Source organism: Silurus meridionalis, chromosome 21 (assembly GCF_014805685.1).
Source record: "Silurus meridionalis isolate SWU-2019-XX chromosome 21, ASM1480568v1, whole genome shotgun sequence".
NCBI classification, from domain to species: Eukaryota; Metazoa; Chordata; class Actinopteri; order Siluriformes; family Siluridae; genus Silurus; species Silurus meridionalis.
In genome coordinates, this window is record NC_060904.1 from 9,992,717 (window position 1) to 10,008,908 (window position 16,192).

At 38.8% G+C, this 16,192-nt stretch overlaps 1 protein-coding gene across 1 annotated transcript in view; it reads right to left on the reverse strand.

The window, feature by feature from the left end:
* gnal (guanine nucleotide binding protein (G protein), alpha activating activity polypeptide, olfactory type) overlaps window positions 1-16,192 on the reverse strand; it is a 74,452-nt gene that overhangs the window by 27,076 nt on the left and 31,184 nt on the right. The window lies entirely within an intron of this gene.

Below are 16,192 nucleotides of genomic sequence, written 5' to 3' on the forward strand. Positions count from 1 at the left end.
TACGGTACTTCATTATTAATGGAAGGAAAATATAACAACAAAACCTTGGCCGGATTTTTTTTTGTATCATTTCAGTTGATGTCCATATCCACAATTTTACAGTCATGTGTAAATTTTTTTTCATTAGCAGAAGAGTGATTAGGATTACTTTTCTGTTGCATTAAGTGGATTGGTATACATTTTTCACATTGATTAAACTCCCTGTTGAAAAGTATGGTGTCTACCTCCCTTAGCTATAACTGTGCTAGGTAGCTATTTTGCAAGAAATAATTCAATTGTATTTAATGAAACTTTATTTGTATAACATCAATAACAGTATGAAGGATGAATCCTTGAGCAGATCCATGACTAAAAGGAAAATATCTATCTGCCAAGACCTGTATACATAGTTTAATGGGGTATGGACATTGAAAATAAACAATATTCATAGAAGAACAAAAAGTGGCAGCATATAATGCATGTTTACTTATTTTTGGTTACTTTTAAACACCAAAAATAACATAATATATCTAAATGTTTATGAATTTGTTTTTCCTGCAGGAGTGTATGGACCACTTGACCTGAGAAAACTAGTGTACATTTCAATGGAATGGCCAATGTGAATTTTAAATGTTTTGAACTCTTTGACAAGAACACACAGAAAGGTATGGAGGTTCTCACATTATATTCACAATGTGCCAGACACCGTTTTACCTTGAGACCTTTTAAGGAGGCCAAAAAGAATTGCCACAGAGGATTTCTTGAAGGAAATAAACAAACAAACAAACAAATAAATAAATAGGAGGGACACTATAGAAACAGTTGCTAAAAGTCTCTGTAGGGATGCAGACAAATTGACTGAGGGCAAGGCTGGGCTTAGAGGGCTTAGCTAATAACAAGTCAAATGCTTTGACAAGGGCCAGCAAGAAGAAATCCTCTAGCATCTAACATGTCTTCAGTACTATGTTGAATTTGAATAAATGTACTTTGTGTGTGCTTTCGTGATACTTAATTGATTTTAATGGTCTTAAAGACTTAAATTTGACTTGGTGAAACCTGCAGAAACTCTGATCTTTTGTTTAATCACTGGTTTTATCAGTAGGTATGGCGTTCAAATTGGGCTCTTAATCATCACTACTTCAGCACTCTGACCTCAAAACTCCATAAACACACATGAAATGCAAAGAAAACAAATTCACTATGCTATAAAGTACATATGGCAAATAAAGGCTTCATCTTTGCAATGGCACTCTTTAATGGCAGTAGCACCGTTTACGCATAATGTACTATCACCATTGCAAAGGGATGGTTTAAGGAACATTACAAAGAATTAAATTTAAGAATGTCAGAGGTGTTGTGGAGTCAGAAATGTTTTGGTGGCTCAAGGAAAATGTATCCAATATTTGGCAGGTGGTTGTAATTTCATGGCTGATCAGTGTACAATATGTATGAAGGGGAAAAAAAAATCCTGAAATTGTAATGAATATTTTTTTGTCAGAAACAGAGAGTATGTTCACCCTGTAACGACTCAGTGATTTCACAGTCGAGTGCTTAGACATCTATAGTAATCTTAGGTCTGCAATGTCCTCTCCCCATTTTGCCTTCTCTCCATTAAGAGAGGCTTTTTTAGTCAACAAAAACTTAGCTGTTTAAAGACTCTCGGAAAGTGGTTAAATAAAAAAAAAAAAGGCCGTTTTTGTGTCGCAGTGGGGACGAAAATGATTGTGAAGCCTTCAAGGTATTCTTTCCAATCTCTGAATAATAGGACAACACAAAACTCTGTTTATTTATCCAGCTCACTTCAGCAAGAAGGACTGTGAATTTTTCAGGCTGATAAGGGCCTGGTCCTGCTCAACCTGACCACAGAAAGCACAGTGTTTTCCAGGATGTGAGACATAAAAACTAACTGCTATAAATGCACACAAACTAAAGTTGCATAAAAGCCAAAAAAAAAAAAAAGCATCCATCAGCAAGGGCATTGAAGATGAAATGTGGCTGGGTCTGTCAGCATGACAATGATCCCAAACACACCGCCCAGGCAACGGCGGAGTGGCTTCATAAGCATTTCAAGGTCCTGGAATGGCCTAGCCAGTCTCCAGATCTCAACCCCATAGAAAATCTTTGGAGGGAGTTGAAAATCTGTGTTGCCCAGCGACAGCCCCAAAACATGGGGCCAAACTACCAGCAACAGTGTGTAAAAACCTTGTGGAGACTTACAGAAAATGTTTAATCTCTGTCATTGCCAACAAAGGGTATATAACAAAGTATTGAGATGAACTTTTGTTATTGACCAAATACTTATTTTCCACCATAATTTGCAAATAAATATTTTAAAAATCAGACAATGTGATTTTCTGGATTCTTTTTCTCATTTTGTCTCTCATAGTTGAATGTACTTATGATGAAAATTACAGGCCTCTCTCATCTTTTTAAGTGGGAGAACTTGTAAAATTGGTGGCTGACTAAATACTTTTTTGCCCCACTGTATGTCTGATGCTTTTCTCCCTCCCCCTGTTTGAGATCCACCTGCTAAACTCAGGTGGCCATTCATACTCTATTCATACAGTTTGCATATAAATAAATAGATATGAGTTTCTAAAGAGTAATAAAACTAAGACTCGCCCACATGGGGAATAAAATCCTCACATATATCGTTGATAGGCGATAGATGGTGCAGAATAATCATCATCTGGACACCTATTTTCTCATTTGTATGGTCTCATTTGTTTTGTAACACTATATTCTACCAGCCATATTTGTTTTTTTACCAGCAAGATGACGTTTTTTATGCGGAAGTAATTCCAAAACCTATACAGACAATACACCAGCCGAAGTTCTGTGAAACAAAAGAATAACCATCTAAAATATAGCTGCAAGCAGCGATGGCGGGCCCTCGCAGTTTGTGTATCGCTGTACGGTGCCTCCCAAAAAACAATGCACGGTGGGCAAGTGCATCAAGTGGGTAAATATCAGTGGACTATTTTATGTTCTTACTGACTCATTTGGGGACTGTAGGTAAGAGAAACCCCACATTTTAGACAAACGGGGGAGCTAGTGAGGCACTTAAGAGACACACCTCTGTCTGACCTTTTTGTCCACAACAGCCGACAAATGTGATGTATGTGTCAAATTTCTAGTTAATCTAAGCACGCCAAAAGCTTTAAATATGCCTGAAATAAAAGTAAAGTTTGACGTGTTGCCATGGGAATAGGTTTATAGCTAATAGGTTTGATTGTGAAAGTTGTTCGGGTCGATGAGATCTATATGCATACCAACTCTCGTACATGTGCGTACATGTTTGCCCGATCTGTGCACTGATACTTGTGTAAGTACTGCATTTTTTTATGCATGTTTGTGAGTACTGCTTTCACACATTCAGCAAATACATTGGTTATACCTTTCCCATTGAAAAACAGTGATCTGAAATCGCTGCTTGAGGCTTAGACCTTTGAAATGATGTGTAATTAGTCATGGTTACTCTTGTTAGGGCCTGAGCACCGAGGAGCAGGCCAGAATGGCCTGCACCGAAAGGTGCGAAGCCCTATTGTTTTCGCTCGGATTGATCTATTTATTTTACTTTTTTTTTTCTTCAACACATGGCCATTTGGGGTACAAATTTGGGGTGAAATTTGGCACACACGTCAGAGTCGTTCGCCCCTGGGATCGGGTAAAGGCTGGAATACAGGCGTGGCAGGGGGCTCTGTAGCGCCCCCTGTAATTCAAAAACAAACATTGGTGCACAGATCGGGCAATTATGCACGCACATGCACGAGAGTTGGTACACATAGATCTCATCAACCCGAACAACTTTCGACCTAAAAACTATGAGCTCCGCCCAACAGGAAGTCAGCCATTTTGGATTGTTTGATTGATTTTATTTCTTTCAACACATTGGCCAATTGGGGTCCCTTAACATGCTCGAAAACTCTTGAAATTTGGCACACACGTCAAAGTCGTGCGCCACTAGGCTCGGGCAAAGGCTGGAATACGGGCGAGGCAGGGAGGCCCCTGTAATTCAAAAACAAACATTGGTGCACAGATCGGGCAATTATGTACGCACATGCACGAGAGTTGGTACGCATATAGATCTCATCGACCCGAATAACTTTCGCCCTAAAAACTATGAGCTCCGCCCAACAGGAATGGTGAATCTCGGACATAGCGCCACCAACAGGCGCCAGGAAGTGTGTCAGTCACAAAGGGGGGATTTTTTGACAGTTGCATGTGGCGAACTTTTAAAAACTCCTCCTAGGATATTCGTGCGATTGACACCAAACATGGTCAACATGATGCCAAGACATTTGAGTTGCTAAATTGCGAAGGGATTTTTGATATCTCAAACGGTGCTGCCATGGCGAGGCGACAAATTTATGGCAAAATCAGAGAAACAGGAAGTGTCTAACATCTAAGGCAAAAAATGTCTTATTGTGATGACACGTGAGGTGTATGTTCGCCCAAAGATTCTGCTCGCATCGATTTGCCTATTGTGAGTCCCGGGTATAGCGCCACCAACAGGCCCCAGGAAGTGTGTCAGTCACAAAGGTGACAGCTACACGCGGTAAACTTTTAAATACGCCTCCTAATGGGTTCATGCAATTGAGACCAGGCTTGGCCATCATGAAGCAGAGAAATTGTAGATGCTAAATTGCGAACGGATTTTTGATATCTCCAACACTGTTGCCATGGCATTGTGTCAAAATGTAATTTTATTTTAGGCATATTTAAGGCTTTTGGCCTTAAACATTTCTAATTTACATGTCATTACAGTGTAGAGAGTGATTGTAGGATAAAAAAAAATAATTTTTTTGTATTCTTTGCATTTTCTCTGTGGTAATTCTCATTTAAAAATTTTAAGACCTTTGTTTCAAGGTTTAAAAGGCCTTCTTTAACCTGTACTCTGCTTGCAATTTCATAATCATTTGTAAGCCTCATTTTATACTAAAGTTCAAAGCTTTAATAATTTGCATGCATAAAGAGAAAGCAAAAATAATAGGCAGTGTATGACCAGTGAAGATTTGCATTATTAATACAAATTATTATGGATTTTCTTATAGAATTGTATTGAAATAATATTTAATTACATTTAAGTAAATGTAAAATAGATTTCATGAGCATATTGGTTGAAATTAATGTAATTACATTAATTTCAACCAATATGCTCATGAAATCTATTAATAAAGCTTCACTGATGCACTTTTGTTCCCTTCGCCTCTTATTCTCAGGGACAAACATCAGATCAGATGCAAATCCCCTTGGCAGATATAAAAACAAAACAACAAGGGCGAATCACTAATCCTTATCAGCCTACTTAAATTAAAACTAAGCTCAAATATTTTAAACTCTACAAGGAGAGTTCAGGCCCAAGAACAATGAAGTTAGAGCTGCCAATCTACCCCATGTGCCACTGTGCCACCTTGATTAATTTTATTTTGTAAATGCATTCTTCTATAAATTCAATTTTTTGTGCAGTATGTGTAATGCCTATTACTTTTCATTTGCTCTCAATTGTGGAAGATATTTGTAAAGTAATGAAAATACAACTATACAAAATAATACAAATAAAAATAATTTTGAATCTGTTGGCTGTAACGTCTTAAAGATTTGGGAAGGTGGCAACAAAAGGCGGTTGTTACACTATGTATGCCTGTATTTTTATCAAGGTATTGTGCATGTGCATTCAACCACACATACTCCACACAATAGGAAAGTTCGTATGAGAAAATAGATATAAAGTCTTACTGATGTCATGCTAAAATAAATTAACCACGGCAGCCTTGAAAATTGTAAGTGTTGTAAGTAAAAAGTATGCAAGCTACCAACACAACATAAATTTGCTTTAATGACATATGCTTTCATTTCCTTAGCATTCTACAGCACAACATACTTTGAGTTAGCGTACTAATTGATAGATTGGATCGTGCTTGCTAATAACCGATTAATCAACCAACAGTGGATACTGGATAAAAAAATGAAATACTCCATGTTAGTAATTAGCTATATACTAGTTCTAAGCTAAAAATAGTACTGAGTTAGACATTTGTTTTTATCATTTATATATAAAAACAAACAGCATGTAGTGTGGTGATTTGCCTCCAGAGGCCAATCTTGTAATGACAGCACACTAATTGCTTGCACATGTCCATGGGTATCACAAGTATGGCAAGCAAACATCAGCCAAGTGATAAAATCATTAAGGAACGGAAAATAACAGGGCAGCCTTTTAATTAGTCATTAACACCGACATACACAGAGAAAACCCAGTTACGTACCAGGTAAAAAAAAATACCCCTTCTCGGTAACCATCCTATTTCTCACTCAGCAATTAAGAATATCACAACAGACAGGACAACATAGCATATTCATTAAAAAAAAAAAAAAAACTTTCTCTCACTTGCTTGAACTGAACCATAATATATCTTTAGAATAAGATTGATGTTCTCCTAAAAATCTAAATTTCTATTCTACCCTAATTTCTTACAGATTTTCTGTCTTTGGTAAGAGGAAAAGCATTTAAAAAAATAAATCAATTAATCAATGGAAATAGACTGACGACTACTTTGAGTGCCTAGATGTGGACATTATGTATAATGCAAATGATCCTAATAAAATAGTAGTGCATTATTAAACAAGAGATTGACTCTCCTGTGGGAACACAGGTAACCAACCCCAGGGACATTATGATACAACATTTACTTAACTCGATGCTGAAAAAAAACAACACTGCCAGAGGGACACCAAGTGTATTGCAATCTCACCCACTGTACCAACACGAGACAGGATGCTCTGACTTACTCCAACCTGTCAAAGAACATGGGGGAATAAAAGCAGACAACATTCCATGTTGTCCCTCCATAATACAGTATTTGTCAATGTCATGTCCATGTGTGTACACACAAATACACACACCTATGTATGTTAATGAAATCCAAAACATAGGAAAAGATTTTTGTATTTTTCACATATACTGCATATAATCACAATCGAGATAAAATAATTAAGATAAGTTATACTGTGTAAGTTAATCATTTATTTTTACTAATTGTAGATTAATGATGTGGAGGTTTGTAGTCACCTGGGACTGCAGAGAAAGATGGCAGCATAATTGTGTAGCTCCGTAGGCCCACCAATATTTTCAATTTATTCAAGTATATTCAGGGTTGGGCAAAGATGCATCAAAATGTATTTAAAAATAAAATACCAAATACATTAAGTGTATTAAAATAAACTTCTAAATACTGCAGCCACACCATGTATCAAAATAAACTACTATGTATTTGTATTTTAAAAATACATAAACACTTTTACAAGAGAGCATCTCTTTTTTTTTTTTTACAATCTTCCATCAATTTGCCTATTTAATCTATCCCTTAATGATTACACTGACTCAGTTGATTCAGTGAACAATGACAGCAACAGCATTTCTCTTGCAATAAATCTGACATATGCAACTTTAACAGATCAAATATTCACATACATTTCTCTGTAATCTTCCAGATAAAGGTTAACTTTAAAGTAACCAGCAGATTGATGCAAATTACTCAATTGTATCCCAATTTACTGTAGTTACTTGGTGTTTGGAAACAAAGGGCCTGCTTTGCATCAGCAACACTGACTCAATGACTAACAATCAAACGATTCATTAGTTAGAAACTAGTTGCTATGAATACAGGTGCTATTAGTTGTCTTCTTATGAATTACTTGTTTATCATAAATATGTTACGTGTCAGGCAGTCATTCGTGCATTCGGTATTTAAAATCATGATCCTACTAAACAGCTACTTTTAAGGTACAATATTAGGCAACTACAAAAAATAAAACTTCCTTTCGGCTTCTCCCATTAGGGGTCGCCACAGCGGATCATCCGCATATTTGATTTAGCACGTTTTTACGCTGGATGCCCTTCCTAACGCAACCCTCCCCATTTATCCGGGCTTGGGACCAGCACCAAGAGTGGCTGGGGTTGGTTAGTGGTCGCCACAGCTGACCATCCGCATGTTTGATTTGGCACATCTTTTTATGCTGGTTGCCCTTCCTATGCAACCCTCCCCATTTGTCGGGGCTTGGGACCGGCATTAAGACCGTTCCTTGACCGGGGATCGAACCCGGGCCGCAGCGGTGAGAGCGCCACATCCTAACCACTAGACCACCAGGGGACCCCTTAAAACTACAAAAATACAAAACACAAGTATGTTAATACAAAATATGAAGCCATTTTCATCAACCCTACAAATAACAAAATCCTATTTTATATTTAAAGGATATATTTGAAATATATTGCCAATCCCTGAGCATATCCAGTACACTTTTTTATTAGAACTAATGTCCCTGGTACTCACGGAATAAAAAGGTACCTTAAATAGCAGATGTCGACCTCCATATCAAAGTATTTTAAGGGGATTACGATGAGCTGCATGGCAACAAGACAGACATTTCTGCCTCATGAGTCGTAGTCACAACAACCGAAAAATCTTTCAAAGATGGAAAATGTAATATCCGAAATACCGTATTTTAAGCCAACTATAAGCCGCTACTTTTTTCCCACGCTTGGAATTCCGCGGTTTAAACAACTAAGTGGCTAATATATGGATTTTTCCTGGGTTTTTCCCGGTTTTACAAGCTTCCTGCCGCCAAAAAACTGAGACCCATAACATTAGACCAATGTAATTGCATAACGGGTTTAAATTCTTTATATTAAATCGGATGCACTCCCACTGAATTGGGGCGCACCACATCATGTGACAGAGTGCCTGTTACACATGATGTGGTGTGCCCCAATTTAGTGGGAGTCTTTCGTTAAAGCCTGTGTAAAGTTCATTAGTTTCAATGTAGGCACCGGCGGTTTAGACAGGTGCGACGTATTTATGTTCAAAATACAAATCTTTGTAAAATTCAGTGGGTGCGGCTTATATTTGGGTGCGCTTAATAGTCCGGAAATTACGGTAAATAAAATTAACTCTACCTTAACAAGTGGTGCCAACAGATTTGTAATCCAAAAAAACCCTGAGATGACAGGGAAAGACGGAGGGCCGCATTTCAAACATGGAAAAGATTGCCATAAAGCTAGTTTTGATTACGTTTCTGTGCTCATCAGCCAGAGAAAAAATATTACAAGCAGCCAAAAGACAAGGAATGATCGGTTTCCCGACATGCCAAGTGAGATGGCCAAAAAAAGGAAAGAATACTGAGAAGTGTTAATGTTAAATTTACACTGAAATATCCAGCCTCACACTGTTTCACATGGCAAAGACAGAACAGGGTGTTTACATCAAGTGCGGATTTAGAGAAGGTCATTAAAGAATAATGTGGGGCACCACAATAACGGGACCAAATGTTTTGTGCAAGTTCGCTGAAGTGGAGCTTATTGGTCAGGTGAAATGTGTGGGGGAGGAGGAGTTGAATATCTGTGCTGTCTTGAACAGATTTGATAAAGAAAAAACTGTTTTGGCAATCCACTATTTCAAATGGAGACTGTCTTGATTGTTCCTATGATAATTTTTTGTTGTTTCTTGTTCTTATCTTTTCTGTTGTTAAGTTAATTCATTATTATTCATTCATTAGTTTCTGTGTTTAATACTGCTGCTTGTTTAGTAAAAATGTACATCACGGTTTAACATGTCACCACCTAACACATTCAATTACACAAACTATAATGTGCGATTCATCTGTATTATACATATGTAGTCACATTACGTTCACAACATGAAAAATTAACGGATGTGGAAACCTAACTAAAAGAGAAAAAGGTCCTGTCTACAATATATATTTTTTTTTTTTCCTTTTTTTGACTACATACAGTGGAACCCACTTATCTCGACCTCGGTTAACTCGCCAACCCTATTAAGTCGACGTTTTTGAAGTGGAACCGCCAAATTCTCACTTTGTCTTAGCATTTTTTATCGATTTTTTTATGTCGCTGAACCCTAATATCTTGAGAACAAGTGGGGCAAATTTGACAATTAATGTCGGTTATGTCAGGAATCCCCCTGCCACGCCCCCTTCGGCGGCGGCATTCCCGGAAGCACCCTGCTTCTTCTCCCGTGCGCTCCTCGCAGTCATGCTGATCATACACAACTGACTCTCATTCACTCACTCATCCCATCTCCTATTTAAACCCCTCACCTCCACATACTCGCAGTCCGTTATTGTTTGTGCATGATCGTATGTGTTGGTTCATGGCGGTCTGTGTAATCGTGTATACGTATCCCGCTACATACCCTTCTTCTCGGACTCCGCATTCTCTCTACCCTGATCCTGCTGTTTTCCATGTTCACGCTGTCTGCACCACAATTATCCGTTGCTGCCCAGCGCTGCGCTTTCCATATCGCGGATCCGAGACACGAACTGTCTCTGCTTTCACAGAACTTCGTGGGCCGTGCTCCCCCGGAGCGCACCACTGGATATTACTGCTTCGCTACAAGTATTGGTGGATTATCTCCCGAGTATTCTCCCGCCTCCTTATCCGCATTACAGGTTATCTCGATCCGCATGACCAATCAAAGAAATCGCGGCAACGCTGTTGTGTAAAAAACCTCTAAAAACACGTGCATGCACATTCTCATTTAATAACGCACATCATGTACATAAAGAAATTTCAAGCACGTTAATATATTGCCACCATATTGGTTTTCGTTTATCTCGATCATCGGTTATCTCAACGCTTTTTGGCGTCCCCTAGGCCGGCGACATAACCGGGTTCCACTGTATATATATATTATATATATATATATATATATATATGCCCCCAATGAGGCAGAGCCAGGTTTTATTAAAAAGATAAACAAGATTCTTGAGGACAAAGAGGTGCAATTAGATCTGGCAGGGAAATTTACCCAGGTTACGGATGCGCTTTCAGATAAGAGCAAATATTAAAGACCTTCTATACCAAGGGATAGAGCTACCATTCATATGCTAACAGGGGATATTGGATTGACATATATGGTGCCTTTTCAATCCAACAGAAACAGAATTACAGATAATACTTTTTACCCTCATTACTTTTATTCTATGATTGATCAGGTTATAGATTGTAAAATTGGAGAAATAGTGTTAGATCATACAATGGTGGAATTGGATATATTGTAGCTCTAAACAAATAAGCTGGTAGAAAGAGAAGGTGGTGTTTAAAAAAAACATTCTTACAAGATATCTCTTTCTTTAAAACTAGCAGTGGAAGCACTGATAGGTTGGTAGCTGTATGGGAGGCCTCAAAGGCAAATATTAGAGGGAAAGTAATTGCCTAAGCAGCAAGGAAAATAAGGAAGGAAGAGAACTTGAAAGCAACAATTTGTGTTGTGTGACAAAGGGTTCATGCCCCTGTTTAGAATGTCCCGGAAATGGGACGCCCTTAACAAAAGAAAGTGCTGTCTGCTCTATAATAACGGCTTGTGAGTATTAAACTCCAGTTTCCTCCAGCGCTGCTGTGCATGTGCGCGTCACCGTGACATAGTGGCAGAGTTCGCACAATGAGCTGTGATGAAGAGATAAATTCCACTTCATGAATGCCCTCATTCTCAGGCTCAGAGGCAGGACAGGGACAGCCGAAGCCATAAGACCCTGCAGTCTGGGACATGTGCGATATTGTAATCTCGCTCCTTCCCTGAACTGCGAGAGGCATTTCATAAAGGAGAGAACACATTGTTACAGAGTTCAGCTCAAGACCCAAGAATATGAAATTCTGAGCAGGAGTAAAGTTGCTTTTGCTTACATTGACTCTGAAAACAAGTGTTGTGATGTGAGCGAGAACACGGGCAGTGTTTTGAATCACTTTCTCTCTTCAATCGGCAATAATCAGTCAATTGTATATGTATGTCAGGATTTTGAGACCTGGTCCTGCCTCCGCACACAGACAGGAAGTCCGTGGACTCCGTGCAAGCCCAAACGGAAGAACTGTGAATTCCTTACTCGTCTGTAGGCAAAACGAATGAATTTCCTGTGCGGAGGATAGATGCTTATGTGGAAAACAGCATCGCTCAGATTGACCGAGATGAAACAATTGTTCTGTTTTATTGAACGTACAAGAGAACCGTGTGATAACATTCTGAAATTGTATTTCCTGTTTGTTCAACACTCAGAGATCCAAAATATGACAAAGAGAGCGATTCTTGTTTTAAACTAGGAAATAATCAGAGTAAAACACCTGATTGTTTGGATGCGGGGCTACCACTGGAACCACCCTTTCTTAAGAGGGGAGAAAATTTCTTCTTTCAGAATGTGAGCAGAGCTCTTGTTCATGTGAAACGATCACTCCGTTGAGAGGTGCTTTGGCAAACTGAAGTCTGTAACCCCTAGTTATTGTGTGAATCACCCATTTGGGGGCGGACACAGACAACCAGGCTGTCATGTGATCTCCGAGCATCCCCACGCAACCTGGGCCACTGCGTAAAGCCAGTTTGTCTGGATGGCTCATTATTGATGCAATGATGACATCTAGTGGGCAAACTATTGGTAACATGCAGGGGTTTAAGGAAATATTCTCCTTCTAAATAGACAAAAGAGAGGAGACATTAAGGGCTCTTACTGCGAGAGCCGAGGCTTCAGATGAGTACAAAAGGTACAAAAGGCTTGGGTGAGGTGAACAGCCCGCCTTGAGATTGGTTAAGGGAGGACGGGAGCCGGCCATTCAATGTTAAGGCACAAAGCTCTAAAAGTACAGATTTTGGAAAGGCACTGGGAGGGAAAGCCTGAGTGGCTACAGATGATAATAAATTTTTGAGCGGAGATGGGCATTGGTCAGCCCAGCTCGCGATGCTGCATCGCGAGAGGCCCCTGGGTGTGCAGTGGTGTCGTCTTTATGGTTTCAAAGAGTATAAAGTATCTTGGGGTTAAACTAACTGAAAATGTGGATGACATAATGGTGTAGAATTAAGATCCACTTAATGAGAACAAATGGAAACAGTTGAAACTATTTCTGTGGAGTAAAGTGAATGTTGTTCAAATGGTTGTTGCTTTACAGTTCAATTATATATCCATGATGATACCCGTCAACATTCCCAAGTCTATCTTCAAAAGATATGATAAAATTATAAAGGATTTTCTATGGGAAAAAAAAACCCCAAATTAAATTGTGTACGATGATTTCTCCGCTGGACAAACAGGGCCTTGGATTACCCAATGTAAGGATGTATAATTTATTTTTCGAAATGGCCAAATTAGTTAAAAACAGATGATAATTTTGTACTGGATCAAAATAGAACAGAAATTGGCCATTCCATCAAATGTATTTTGCAAAGCTCTACAGCTAAATGGGACTCAAATCCAGGGATAATGCACTCAAACTGTGCAAGACATCACATTTTTAGCAGTCACTGAAATATGTATAGACAAAATGAGTGTTTTGGAAACTAGGGCAGCTTAAAGAGGTAACTGTAATTGGCAATTTATATGAAAATAAAACTTTTGTCGTATTTTGAATTGGTGGAAAAAATATAATATTGTAGGCCTTGAAAATATTTGGACGTATCTGCAGATCAAACACTGTGTTAAGAACAAATTCAATGCAAATTCAAATCATAAACCTGTGTATGCTTAAGTCACCATGTGAAAAAGATCCTATGTAAAGTGGGTAAGAATGTTGGAGAAGCTGTGGGGAAATTTATTCATGACAAAATAGTGCAAAGATAATGTTATACATCATCTGGACCAGTGGTCCCTAACCTTTTTTGCGCCACAGACTGGCTTAATGTCTGAAAATATTTTCACGGACCGGCCTTTAAGGTGTGGCGGATAAATGCAAAACAATAAAATGACACGACCGGCATAAAAACAGGTATTTTCTAAATATAATAAATTTGAATCCACTGTGTTGTTTTTTGTTCATTTTGCTCGCTTGGGGGTTTGAATATAGCGGTAATGTATTACATGTTAGCGGCTGGAGCCGCTTTAAGAAGGTAGCCGATGGAGCTAAGATATGTGAGCAAGGCATAACATACAACATAACAAAAAATGCATTTACCCTTATTAAGATTGGTTGTTTCACAGCTCCCAGGATGATCTTACGCAACTGGAAATGCCCCAAAACCCCTAATTTGAAAGATTGGATTGATGAGATAATTGAAACTGTGTCATTAAGAGCATGCTGGGGAAACTGCAATGTGCAGGAGAAATGGAAGACATGGGACCATTTTCTTGCTATAGAAATTAAAATTGGATATATTTTCAAGTAGTCAATGTGCAGGTTGTATAGCAGTATAGATTTACTGTCCTCTGAAAATAATTCAATATACAGCCATTAGTTAGTACACCCTGAATGATAACAGCTGTACATTGCTTAACCATGCAAAGCCACATGTCCTATTTATCACATTCATGTTTTTGTGTGCTTGACAGGACAATACACATTTTTGTATCTTGTATTAGGCCAGTTAAAATTTAGTGCTTTGAGTACAATTCCCTCACACTGATAACTGGATGTTGAACATGGCACCTCATGGCAAAGAAGTAAGATAAAGATGGACAAGGCTATAAGAAAATCGGTAACACCCTGAATCGGAGTTACAGTATAGTGGCAATGGTCATACAGAGGTTTTTCAAAATGGGTTCCACTCGGAAGTTGTGTCAGGTGCAGAAGCTGGCTTTAAATAACAAATGCATTGCTATAGAGGTTGCTGAAACAGAAGGTCCTCTTAGTCAGGTTTGCATAGCTGTCGTCACAAAACGAATACTTTTTTGAAGCTGGCTCTCTAGAAAGCACACAAGAGCATGAATTACTGGAACCATGACCTGTGGTCCGATGAGACTAAGATAAACTTGTTTGGCTTAAACGGGATCCAGCATGTATGGCGATGCCCTGGTGAGGAGTACCAATTAAATAGTGTCTTGCCCACAGTCAAGCATTATGTTGGTAGCATCATGGTCTGGGGCTGCATGGGAGCTGCTGGTACTGGGGAGATGCGGTTCATTGAGGGAACTCACTTTTGTTGCCAGCTATTTTGACAATAATGGCTTTATGTTGAGTTATTTTTAGAGGACACTGAATCTGTACTGCTATACAAGCTGCACATTGACTACTCTAAAATATTGTACAGCCATTATTGTCAAAATAACTGCCAACAAAAGTTAGTACTTTGTAAGTAAACATATAAGCTGTCCAAAATACGTTATTAACAGTAAATTTGAATAGGAATGCATGTCTGATGATGCGACTTTAAAAAGACAATAAAATAAAGAAAAAAGAAAAAACCTGCATAAGTCTATTATAACCTCTGTGTGTTGCTACTCCCAGCATACAGGCCACTGAAAGGTTTCTGTGAGAAAAAAAACAACCACATGTGCTAACCAGAAGCAGTGGATGACTGGCGAGGTCCATTCCCTGCTTTGACAGAGAGAGATGCTACCTTCAAGTTGGGGGTAGAAGGACCTCTCAGGTCAGCAACGGGCTCAGCTTTCCACAACCATCAGGAAAGCAAAACACCAGTATGCACAAAAAAAAAAAAAAAAATTAACAATCACTTCTATGATACTAAGGACCCCAAACATGTGGCAGGGCATTCAGGCCCTAACTGACTACAAATTCACATCACACGCCAACAACAGTGACCATATCTCCCTGACATGTTAAAGGACTTCAATGCACGACTTGAAGCTCTGAACAGCACACGAGCATGCAAGTCCCCTCCCACCCCTGATGAGCAGGTGCTCTGCCTGGCTACAGCTGATGTGAGGCCCAGATAGTATACCAGGGAGAGTGCTCACAGACTGTGGTGACCAGCCGGCAAGTCATGTGTTTTTTTTTTTTTTATGAATACAACCCAACATGGCTCCGTTTACTTCAGATAGAAAATTACAACCAATAGGAACTACGTTCTCATGATGCCCTCCACTTATTTGATGTGGAGGTAGTGACATCACGAGAATCCAACAAATAATAACAGTGTCTGTTAAATGAGTGGTACAGAGCAGAACTAGCATTGTTTGTGGAAGTGTATGAAATATTTTCCATATATAGATTGTTAGGGAATTTTTGCAATGTTTTTGTATTCCATTGTACTCCATTGGTATTCTGCATTAAACGGTTATTGTGTATTCCACATAATCATGTATGGATTTCTCATCTTTACAGAGTAAATTCCCCCCACAATTAAAAGGTGACCTCACACCTTCTGAAGGGTTTGTGTGAGTTTATTGATGCTGACCCAGATGTTTTTAAAAGGTATTGTAAATGTTAAGTACACTTTTGAACAATTGATTACACATTTAATGAAGTGTTGCTAAAAAT